This window comes from Nycticebus coucang, chromosome X (assembly GCF_027406575.1).
Source record: "Nycticebus coucang isolate mNycCou1 chromosome X, mNycCou1.pri, whole genome shotgun sequence".
NCBI classification, from domain to species: domain Eukaryota; kingdom Metazoa; phylum Chordata; class Mammalia; order Primates; family Lorisidae; genus Nycticebus; species Nycticebus coucang.
This window is the reverse complement of record NC_069804.1, coordinates 63,813,230-63,825,192: the sequence shown is the minus strand read 5'-3', so window position 1 is coordinate 63,825,192 and position 11,963 is coordinate 63,813,230.

Genomic DNA, 11,963 nt, shown 5'->3' with positions numbered 1-11,963 from the left:
GACCAAGGTCAAAATTAAAGAGTAAAACCTACAAGCCAGCAGGCATAAATAGATCTGACCTACAAGGGTAAACCCATCAGATTAATAGCTGATTTATCAGTGAAAACTTGACAAGCCAGAGTAGAGTGTGCTTCTATCTTCAATCTTTTCAAACAGAAAAATGCCAGCCTAAGATTCTGTATTCTACAAAAACTAAGTTTCACATTTGATGGAGAAAAAAAATCTTTTCCTGACGTGCCAATTTGCAAGATATTTGTCACTACTAGAGATGCTCTGCAGGAAGTACTCAGACCTGTGCTGTACCTAAACCAATACAATACCTGAACTGCCAGCAAAGTAACCTACCTAGCAAGTAAAGGACAAAGCTACCACAATGATCCAAGGATAAAACAAAGCAACAGAATCCCTCACAACAGGACAAACTGAAATCCACCCTACCTATCAATTCTCTCAATAAATGTGAATTGCTTGAACTCCCCACTGAAGAGACAAAGGCTGTCAGGTTGGATAAAAAATTGAAGCCAAGTATCTGTTGTCTTTAGGAAATACATCTAATCCTCAAGAACAAATTAAGACTAAGGGGGGAGGGCTGGGAAACAATCTTTCATGCTTATGATAACCAAAAGAAAGCAGGAATTGAAATCATTGTCATGGACACAATTTTCTTCAAAGCAAGAAAAGTAAAGAAAGATAAAGATGAGCACTATATACTTGTTGGAGTAATAATTCATCAAGAAGACATATTTATCCCAAATATTTATGTACCCAATTTAGACTTCTGAGATTTATAAAACAAATTTTACTTATCTAATAAAAATGATAAACAACATCATAATAGTCAGGGATTCAACACACCAGTGACAGAAATGGGCAGATCCTCTAAGCAGAAATCAAATGAAGAAACTTTGGATGTAAACGTGACTCTAGAACAAATAGGCTTAACAGACATCTATAGAAAATTTCACCCCAATACCACTAAATATATGTTCTCATCAGTTCATGAATCATTTTCTAAGATCAATAATATCCTAGGCCACAAGAAAAGCCTCAATAAATTTTAAAAAGTAGAAATCAGACCATGTATCTCTACAGCCACAATAGAATAAAAGTAGAAATCAATTTCAGCAGAAACGCTCATCCCCACACAAAGTCACAGAAACTAAACTTTTTATTATTGAGTGGTAGCTAGGCCAAGGAGGACATAAAGAGAAAATAATTACATTCCTTGAACAAATTGACAGTGAGGCCAGAAGCTATCAAAATCTGTGGGACACTACCAAAGCAGTCCTAAGAAGGAAATTGATTGCATTAAATGTGCATATCCAAAATCAGGTAAATGAGTGGTGCGTATCCAAAATCAAGTCCACAGTGCAAATCAACAATTTAATGAATCATCTCAAGGAATTTGGAAAAGAAGACCAATCCAATCCCAAACATGGTAGAAGAAATCAATACAAAAAACCCATTCAGTAGATTAATGAAGCAAAAGGCTGGTTCTTTGAAAAGATAAACAAAATTGATTAACCGTTGGCCAGATTAACCAGAAACAGAAAAGTAAGATCTCTAATAAGCTTAAGTAACAACAGATACTACAGAAATACAAAATATCATCACTGAATACTACAAAAGTCTTTATGACTAGAAATATAAAAATAGGGAGGAAATGGACAAATTCTTGGAATCACACTACCACCATTGACCCAACCAGAAAGAAATAGAGCTATTGAACAGACCAATATCAACCACTGAAATTGAAACAATCAAAAAAGCTTCCAACACAAAAAAGTCCCAAACCAATTGGTTTCACACCAGAATTCTATCAAACCTTCAAAGAACAGCATGCATCTATATTGCAGAATTTATTCCAATACATTGAGAAGGAACCCTCCCCAACTCTTTCTATGAAGCAAATACCCTGATACCAAAATCAGAAAAAGAACACAACAAAAAAGAAAACTACAGACCACCATCATTAATTAATATTAAGTAAAAAATACTAAAAAAAAAAAAAACCCACCACCATGTGGGCTTTATTCCAGGGACACAAGGTTGGTTCAACATACTTAAATCTATAAATGTAATTCATCACTTAAATAGAAGTAAAAACAAAAATTATAGATCTTCTAAATAGATGCAGAAAAAGCATTTGAAAAATTTAATATCCTTTTTTGATAAGAACATTTAAGAAAATTGACATAGATGAGACATTATTTTTTTAATCATTGAATAGTGTTCCTTTATTGAAAAAAAGATACAATGTTGATCTAGTCCTCTATTATTGACATTTGTCTGGTTTGCAGTTTCAATCTATTGAAACTAATATTGCAATGAAGACATATTTCTAGCATACAGATATGTATTTTCTTAGATTTATATGTAAGTATTTTATGGTTTTGGTACTATTGTAAATGATAATGCACCTTTTAAAATTTAATTTTTCAATTTTTCATTGCTAGCATATAGAAATACAACTTATATTTGTATATCAAAACTACATCCTCAATGAACCCCCAAAAAGAAAAAGAAAAAAAAAAAAAACTACATCCTGTGATTTGACTAAATTCTCTTATTTGTTCTAGAAGCTTTTTACTAGATTTTTTAAAACTTTTGCACAGAAACAACTATGTTTTCTATAAAAAAGAAGAGTTTTATATCTTCCTTCCAAATGTACAGTCTTTTTCTTCTATTACATTTGTAGATAAAATGGCCAGTATAATGTTGAATAAGAGAGACGAGATTGAAATGTAATGAAGAAATCCCTGATCCATTTTTACTAAGAATCATAAACATTTTATCTTCTAAGTGGAAGTAGAATGGTGCCCTAATCAAATTTAACTTATTAGTAAATATAAATATATATTGATTTTTATGTATTCTCTATCAATAACAAAAAATATAACTGTGTATTTAATTTTATCTAACCATTCCCCCTTGTAAGAAATTATTTTAGCTTTTCTACTGCTCTTAAATTTTACAAATTTCTATTCTAATGAATCTTATTATTCTTAATTGTTTCTCTTGGCTTAAGTAGTAACTATGGTAATCCCTAATACTGATTCTGAATATAATACCCACATAACCTTTACCAACATTAGTTTTACTATTTTCAGGTGCTCTCAATAAACTTGACATATAGGTTATGGATTATCTTTCAAAAAAAAAAAAAAGAGAGAGAGACGAGATTGGACATCCCCATAATATTCCTGATCACATTAGGATCATGTGAGGAGGTAAACATTAACTCCTTCATCATTTAATCTGATATAATAATTTTTCAAGAGAAAATCTGCTTGCTGTAGGATTTTTGTAGATGCCCTTTATCAGAAATAGTAATTTCTCTTCTCTTCCTTTTTCTTTAGAGTTTTTAACATGAACAAATGTTGGATCTTATCAAATGCTTTTGTTTATAAAGGAGATAATTTTTTATAAAAAAATAATACATCGGGCAGCGCCTGTGGCTCAAAGGAGTAGGGCACCGGCCCCATATGCCGGAGGTGGCAGTTTCAAACCCAGCCCCGGCCAAAAACTACAGAAAAGAAAAATAATCTATTATTATGATATTCAGAGACACTCTTTAAATGATAAAAACCATCCATGGTAAAGCAACGGCCAATATTATATTGAATGTAGAAAAACTGAAAGCTTTCTCATTTAGAACTGGAATCAGACAGAAATGTCCACTATTGCCACTACTATTCAGCATAGTGATGAACATCCTAACTGAAGCAATCAGAAGGGTACAAAGAATAAGAACTAGATGGTTATGGGGTTATGTATGGATTAAGCTAATTTTGGCAATAGCAGATACTTTCCCCTGGGTCATTCAGAATTTTCCAGGTAGACAAGAGGGGATCAAATAGTGAACTTTCTGAGATGGAGAAATAAAAACAGCCTGAATCTAGCATCAACATGCTAAAAATAAAGATTGCCCTCCTAGGGACAAATGGGCACAGTGACTCAGGCCTATAATCCTAACAGTCTGGGAGGCCAACGCAGATGGATGCTTGAGGTCTTCAGTTGGAGACCAGCCTGACCAAAAACAAGACCCCCCACTCTACTAAAAATGGAAAAAACTAGCCAGGTGTTGTGGCAGGCAGTTACTGTCACAATACGCAGCTACTTGGGAGGATAAGAAAAGAGGATCACTTGAGCCCAGAAGTTTGAAGTTGCTGTGAGCTATGACATCACAGCACCCTACCCAGGATGACGGGGTGAGACTCTGTCTCAAAAAAAATAAATAAATAAATAAAGGATCTACATCCTGAGCTGCTGCAAACAGGCTTTACAGTGTGGTTGAAAGAGGTTGGGCTTTACCCAGTCTAACTTTGGCTTATGCACAGTCACAGGTGGAGAACTAACCAGCTCCCTGCCTCAGATCTTGATTTGAATGCCACTCTAGCACTTACTTGCTGGGTGATCTTGGGAAAATTACTTAATTTCTTTGAGCCTCAGTTTCCTCTCTGTAAAGTGAGGATTGTAACGACTGATTTGTCACTGTGAAAAGATGAAATAAATAGATGCTTGGGCATGCAAAAACAAAAAAAAAAAAGAAAAAAGAAAGATATCAAGAGTATCCAAATGGGGACAAAGGAGGTCAAACTATTGCTCTTTGCTCATGATACGCTTTTACACCTAGAAAACCCCAGTGACTCAGCCATGAGACTCCTGGACTTGATGAAGAAATACATCTCAGGATACAAAATCTATGTATGCAAATCAGTATATGCCAAAAACAGTCAAGCTGAGAATAAAATCATAGACACAATTACCTTCATAGTAGCATCAAAGAAAATGAAATACCTTGGAATATACTTAACAAAAGATATGAAGAGTCTCCACAGAGAAAACTGTGAAACACTGAGAAAAAAATTGCAGAGGATATTAGCAGATGGAAATATATGCTCATGACTTGGAAGAATAAACATTGTTAAAATGTCTTTACAACTCAATGCAATCTTTAGATTTAGTGCAATCCCCATTCAAATAGAAATGTCATACTTCGCAGATCTTGAGAAAATGGTTCTACATTTCATATGGAAACAGAACAAAAAACAAATAGCCAACGCAATTCTATATTATACTAAAAAAAATCTGGAAGCATTACTTTACTAGACTTCAGGTTGTACTTCAAGTTTATAGTGATCAAAGCAGCATGATACTGGCATAAAGTAGAGACCAAATAGAGAATCTAGAGATCAAACCAGGCTCATATTGCCACCTGATCTTTCAAAAAAGCAAACAAAAGTATTCACTTGGGCAAAGATTTCCTATGTAATAAATGCTGCTGGGAGAACTGGATTGCCACCTGTAAAAGAATGAAACAGGATCCACACTTCTCACCTTACAGAAACACAACAATTAAGTAAGTGAGGTGAAGGCTATGTTAACCAGTTTGAAGTAAGCATTCCAAATTGTATATAAAATCAGTACATTGTACCCCATAAATGCAGTAACGTACACAGTTATGATCTAATAAAAAATAAAATAAATCTTTTTATTATTTTTAATTATTTTTTAATGTCTTAAAGTGCTTTCTAAACATTCTGGGTTCTCATTTTCTTCGTAAGCCGTAAATATTAGGCTTGCTTATCTCTATTATTTTACTGTATGCATTCCCTTTAGGTGAGCTCATCTTCGTTCTTTGATATATCATCTATGTGTACCTGATTCCTGAAACTCTTAACTGTAGCCTGGATGTTTCCAGAAATTACAGACTCCTTTATCTAGCAGTCTGTCTAATGGGCATCTCCGTGTAGATGTCCCAAAATCCCTAAAATTCAACATATCCAAAACTGAACTCATTATCATTTCCTCTCTCAAGCTGTTCCTCCCTTCTTATTACCTGTCTTGGGAAATGGTACTACCACAAGATTAATTTTACAAAGAAAAAACAAACAAATTGAATTCATCCCGAGCTCCTCCCTTCCTCTTCCTTTCATAGCCAATTAATCAATAAATCTAGTCTATTCCATTGCATGAATATTTCTACCATTTATCCACTTCTCTGCATCTATACTGCTACCATCATAATCCAAGTATATATCCAAGAAGATATTAAAAGGGGCATTTAATGTTGACTATGAATTTGTGACTGTGGTTCCCAGATACAAACATATGAGTGCTAGTCTAAAGAGAGCAATCGGCCTTCATAGCCTCACATTGCATTGCAGGGCATAGGAGGAACCAGCATAATTCAGACTACAAATGCTAAAATTCGCTAAGTCACAATAGCCCTTCTACAAATGATACTGGCCAATGTACTCCCTGGGTACTGACAAACAAAGCTATGTTGTGATGACAGAGTTGATCCATTTTTGTAGTTTACAGGCCATTAAGGCTTCTATGAGTCTTGAAACATTGACTTGTGGCATCTATGGAGGAAGTGAAGATGGACTGAAGATGAGCCCCAGATTCTGACCCATCCAGCATTCTTAGTTCTCTAGAGAGTGGGGTGGGGGTAATCTCAGCTAGGATTCCCTCACTTGCCTTGTTATACCTTCAAATTCTTCACACACACCAGTCCCTACTCCTTCAGTCTCTCTCCTCACCCCCACTGTTGGCTTTGTGATAATGGCATGCACTGTGATATCAAACAAGCCTGGGCTTGACCCCAGGGCCTAGAACTTAACTCTGGTGTTGACCAAGTTATTTGCCCTTGTTATTTCTCTCTCTGATGCCTCATCTTTAGAATTATAGTCATAATAGTGACTACATGGTAAATGAAACATGCGTGCAAAGTGCCTGGCACAGACAATCTGCTCAAGAAATGCACATTATTATTTATACTCTGCTCCCATTTCTCTCCTATACCCATGTGTCTAATCTACGAAAGGAACCTTCATGTCAGGCTTCCCCATCATAAGATGGGAATGAGGAATGCTGTGAGGGTTTAGCAAGGTAATGTGTGCCATGTCCTGAACAGGAAGGTACCAAATGGACGGTCTGTCTTCGAAGGACCAAAGTCAGAGCTTCCACACGGAAACAAAAGTAAGCAGAAAGATGAGCAAGCAAACACTGCAGTACATGAGAATGTGTGCACACCTACATGACTATGTGCACACAGGCATGCAAATACACCAAGGCCAAGTCCTCAGGGTCTCCTCTTTTTGGTCAGTATGGGCTCAGGAAAAGGACAAAACTGGATCTGAAGGTCAAGCACCCTAATGTCTCCAGCTGAGAGATGTGGTTAAAAAATTATGTCTGCCTCAATGCTACATTGTTTCATTCATTCGATCAATCTATCATGTCTCACTATTTGAGGATGTTCTATAGATCAGACTGCACTGAGCTAGCAAGGCACTCAACCAAGCATCTAAGGCAGCAGTTCTCAACCTGTGGGTCACAACCCCTTTGGAACTTTGGAAAACACATCTTGGATATCAGATATTTACATTACAATTCATGACAGTAGCAAAATTACAGTTAGGCAGTAGCAACAAAAATAATTTTATGGTTGGGGGTCACCACAACATGAGGAACTGTATTAAAGGGTTTTAGGAAGGTTGATCTAAGGAATATCATCTGGTGATGGCAAATGAGTGGATGTCTCCTCAGGAGGATCTTCTTATAACTACATGCAAGGGACAGTTGGATAAGGAGAGCCTGAATGTGGGATAAAGCCAAGAAGGAGCCTTCTGCGTAAGTCTGCACAGAAAACACTGTAAGTTAGGGTGGTTAGGGTGGTGGTAGTGGGAACCATGTCATTAGTGATCCAAGAGGAGGATAGAACACCGTCTACAGCATCAGGAAAAGTAGATGAAAAATCTTGACGCTGCTGCCTGTCAGGGATTTGATACTAAGCCAGTTATTGTGCCTGCCACAGCCTCACATGCCTCATATCTACATTGGGCATCCTAAAGACAGTAACCAGCTAGAGATAATTCACAGGTAGCATACAAGAAGGAAATTTATTATTGATATTATGAATATTAATAGCATGGATTTCAGATATACCCTGAGGAAAGAAATGCAACACATGTAGATTGGCAACAAATAAGTGGATACATTGGTCACTGCTTGGGGAAACCTCACTGTAATTTGGTACTTTTTTATTTTTGAGAGACAGATGCCCCATGTCCCCCTACAGAATAAATCCCACTCCTAAAGAGAAAGCACAAAAAACCAGGATTCTTAACAAAAGTTTGGGCATGTCCAGGAGTAGCAAAAAAAGGACTCTAAAGGCATTCAGTCACACAAAAGCATGCAGGTTCATTTTAATGAATTAAATCATTTGACATCTTTTGTCTAGATTGCCCCTTATGTCATTTGAGTCATGCCAGCACCTTTAGACCTCAGAATGAATTTCAGGAACTGCTATCACACTGATGATGTTGCAGAGTCTGATAATGAGCTCACTTTGGGATTTTACAGGCAATTATGATTTTGAGAAGAGTCCATGAGCAATCCAGTATGAGTTTACCTTTGCTTAAAGGGAAAGTCCTAATATACAGATGTCATGGACAATATCCAGCCTTTCCACAATTCTGAGAGAAGGTTGCACCCTGCTTTCTCTGTGACCTGGGTGCTAAATACTACCATGGCTTCTGCAGCCCTTTGAAACCCAATGATCCTTTGGCAGACCATGACATCCAAGAGAAGAGCAAGGTAGCCAACCTGCTTCTCCTCCTTCATGCTGAATCTCATTATCTACCCACCCCAGAACTCTGGTAGTCCAACTGTTTCTTTTCCTTGATGCCCATATTCAAGCAATTCACAAGTCATGTTGCTGCTGCCTTCTAAACAGCTCTCATATCCATTACCTTCTCCCTATCTTCATTTCCATCACTTTACACATATTTCAGGCCACCGCTGTATGTAGCATGGATGAGGGGCTTCTACCCAAACTTCTCCTTTCCTCCACAGTTCACTGTCCACACTACAGCCAAAGATGTTTTACTAAACCCAAATCTGATATCATCAGTCCCTTCCTACAAAACAATCACTCATTCCCCATTCTGTGGATTATGTTCAACAAGCCTTGTAACAATTCTGCCTAAATATCACAGAATTAGTCAAATGAGTCAATGTTTCTTATATAACATTTAGGAAATAGTCATATATATACATACACGCACACATGCATAAATATAAATATAATTTACATATATGCGTGTGTGTGTGTGTGTGTGTGTGTGTATCACTGTGATTCTCACTGACATAGAAGGAAGTATTTTAAATCATTCATTAAATATCCTGAAGATACACTTGGCTCTCATACTGAGTGGGAAATATTGCCCATTTAAAAAGTCCTAGTATCTCAAAGTGGTTTTGATTTGCATTTCTCTGATGATTAAAGATGATGAGCATTTTTTCGTGTGTCTGTAGAACATGTGCCTGTCTTCTTCAGAGAAGCTTCTGTTCAGGTCTCTTGCCCATAGTGAAATGGGATCACTTGTTCTTTTCTAATTAATAAGTTTGAGTTCTCTGTGGATTCTGGTTATCAGATATTTGTCGGAAATGTAACCTGCAAATATCCTCTCCCATTCTGAGGGCAGTCTACTGTGTTCTTGAAAGTGCAGAAGCTTTTTAGTTTGATCATATCCCAGTAATATATTTTTGGTATTACTTCAGTTATCCTGGGGGTCCTCCATCTCCAGTAAGAGTAGCCCACATAACAAAATCCCAAAACTACAGATGTTGGCATGGATGTGGAGAAAAGGGAACACTTCTGCACTGCTGGTGGGAATGCAAGCTAATATGTTCCTTTTGGAAAAAAAGTTTAGAGAACACTCGGGGATCTAAAAATTGATCTCCTGTTGGAACCTGCAATTCCTCTACTAAGAGTATATCCAAAAGACCAAATATAGGCTCGATGCCTGTGGCTCAAGTGGCTAAGGTGCCAGCCACATACACTGAGCTGGCGGGTTTGAATCCAGTCTGGGCCCGCCAAACAACAATGATGGCTGCAACCAAAAAATAGCCAGGCATTGTGGCAGGCGCCTGTAGTCCCAGCTACTTGGGAGGCGGGGGCAGGAGAATCGCTTGAGCCCAGGAGTTGGAGGTTGCTGTGAGCTGTGGTGCCACAGCACTCTACCCAGGACAACAGCTTGAGGCTCTGTCTCAAAAAAAAAAAATGACAAAAGACAAAAATTACTTTTCAAAAAAGATATTTGCACCATTTATTTATTGCAGCTCAATTTATAATAGCCAAGTTATGGAAGAAGCCCAAGTGCCCATTGACCCATGAATGGATTAATAAATAGTGGTATATGTGTACCATAGAATACTATGCAACCTTAAAAAAAGATGGAGACTTTACCTCTTGTAAGTTTACATGGTGGGACTTGGAACATATTCTCCTGAGTAAAGTATCTCAAGAATGGAGGAAAAAGTATCCAATGTACTCAGTACTTCTATGAAACCAACTTATATTTACTCACACTTTCTTATGAAAGATAGAACACAACTATAGCCCAGGATGAAGGAGAGAAATGGAGTGGTAAGGGAGGGGAGAGGGAAGTTTGATAGAGGAAGGGCAAAAGGCGGGACCACACCTATAGAGTATATTGCAAGGGTTCAAGTCAAATCTATCAAGTGTAGAACATAGATGTCTTAACACAATAATCAAGTAAATGAGGTGAAAACTATGATGATTGGTTTGATGTAAGCATGTCAGACTGTATAAAAAAACACATTGTACCCCGCATATGCATAAATCTATTCATGATGTATGTGTATATGACATAATTTTAAAAAAATGAAGAATGTTGAAAAATTTGTCCTGAGGTCTCCACTAACAAATTATGCTCCCCATTCTGTGGAATTTCTCCTAAACTCTGACCACATTCAACACTACTCTGTAAATCACCTTGCCTCTTATGAAGTACTCTTGCTTTCTGCGCCTAACTTCACTTTGAAGCACTGTAACTCTCTTAATCCTGCTATTATCCTCCCTCTTCCAGATGAATGAGAGGAAGAACATGACTACAGTCTACTAATTGATATCTTACTTTCTCCTAGAGCAGATTTATAGGAACCTCCTATCGAGAATTCTGCATTAATTCAGTTTACAGATGGATCTTATTTAAGGGACAATCAGCGGTATTATCAAATAGGATATGACATCACTTCCACCACAGACATAATATAAAGTGCCCAACTCCAGGAGTAAAATCAGTTCAGATGGCCAAACTAATAGCATTAACCAGAACTTGCATTTTGGCTGAAGGAAAGTGCCGCATCCCCGGCATCTAGCCGTGGTGAGGTGGCGCTGTCCGCGTTGTAAAACACGTGGTTAGGTGGTCTGTGCTCCCCGGAGCGATACCCCCAGCCCCCCTGGTATGCGACAGCAGCGCAGAAGTTGCCTAGCATACTTTTTGATGAACGTAATGACTCACGAGGTGCGGCATAGAAGCCTAAGAAACCTTTACCCTGAAACCTGTTTGTTGAGTTGTATGCCTGATTGTTACCTGATTGTTTTAAGAAACCAAGAATAAACATAATGACTTACTGATCCATAATCACACATAGCCGATGGAGACTCAATGTCTCCAGGGGAACGATGCAGGAGCACGCTCCCACCATAAATGTCAGTGAATTGAGACAATGCATTGAGACAATGCAGGAACAGCAAACAAGATGCTCCATCTAGATATGTACTTACACCACCCACAGCCACCCACGACTTAAAACTTTCCACATACCTTTACATTTCATATATTTCCTAGTACTATAATCACTTACATAATTTACACATATATGAAATCTTTTAATCACATTAGAAGTAAATAATTTGTGAATTATTACTAATACTAGTAGTTATAAAGAAAGAATTTTCACGTTTTAAACTCTAACCTTTAAAGCATTTACTTAGATAAGGGGAAGTGAAAGACACAACTGATAACCAGCAACCTTTGTTCCCCCTCGCGGGCAGAACCCCTTGCGGACAGGATATTGTTTAAGTGAGATGGTCAAATACTCACATCTACAAGGTTAGATATTAACTTGTAAAGCTCAGCAAGTTG